This window comes from Dioscorea cayenensis, chromosome 20, assembly GCF_009730915.1.
Source record: "Dioscorea cayenensis subsp. rotundata cultivar TDr96_F1 chromosome 20, TDr96_F1_v2_PseudoChromosome.rev07_lg8_w22 25.fasta, whole genome shotgun sequence".
Taxonomy (NCBI): domain Eukaryota; kingdom Viridiplantae; phylum Streptophyta; class Magnoliopsida; order Dioscoreales; family Dioscoreaceae; genus Dioscorea; species Dioscorea cayenensis.
In genome coordinates, this window is record NC_052490.1 from 21480144 (window position 1) to 21481056 (window position 913).

Consider the following 913-nt stretch of genomic DNA (forward strand, 5'->3'; position numbering starts at 1 on the left):
CACACACAGTGCAACTCATCACGGACACCACTCTAAGAGAAGTTAGAGTGTCTAATTTCTTTCTCAATGACTCAACCTGGGCCACCAATGATGTGACTGCATTAATCTCATGAAGTCCAGCTACCTTCTTTCGGTCCAGTGTATTCCACTGATAACTGTTCATAGCCATTTCTTCGATCAGATATAGGGCTTCTTAAGGGGTCTTGCTTCCTATCGTACCTCCTACTATTACATCATGTAACTGTTTTCTACTTGGGTTCAAACAACTATACAAAGTCTGAATGATCATCCACTCAGGGAACCCATGTTGAGGACATTTCCACAAGACCTCCTTGAAAATATTCCATGTCTCAAAAAGAGACTCTAATTCAATTTGCACAAAAGAAGATATTTCATTCCTAAGCTTTGTAGTTTTTTAGGGAGAAAAATATCAGGTGAGAAAAGCTTCTAGCATCTCTTTCTATGTAGTGATTGATGCTCTAGGTAATGAGTATAGCCATTGCTTTGCTCTTCCTTTTAAGAAAAATGGGAAGGCCCTCAACTTGATGGCATCATCTGTAATACCATTAATCTTGACCATGTCACACATTTGCAAGAAGTTCTCAATGTGATTGTTTGGATCCTCATTGGCCAAACCATTAAACTATGCTGACTGCAATAAATCTTGATAAAGCCTGGCTTGAGCTCAAAATTCTAAGCTGTGATCGGTGGCCGCACAATACTAGACTGTGTGCCAAGAACTGTGAGTCTAGCGTAATCTGAGAGTGTCCTCTTGTGCCCATTCTATTCTGGAATGTTATCAGACCCTTCACCTTCTATGTCAGCTTGATTTGCCTATTCTTGCATAGGTTCTTTTCCCCTTCTATGAATTCTTCGTCCAATGTCCAGATCTCCTTCAACAAATGTCGAAGGA

General features: G+C 40.3%; 1 non-coding gene across 1 annotated transcript; it reads left to right on the forward strand.

The window, feature by feature from the left end:
- Positions 1-299: 299 nt before the first annotated feature.
- On the forward strand, positions 300-406 carry LOC120252024. Its single transcript, XR_005533577.1, has one exon. It is a non-coding gene; the product is annotated as a small nucleolar RNA R71 (small nucleolar RNA).
- Positions 407-913: the final 507 nt, after the last annotated feature.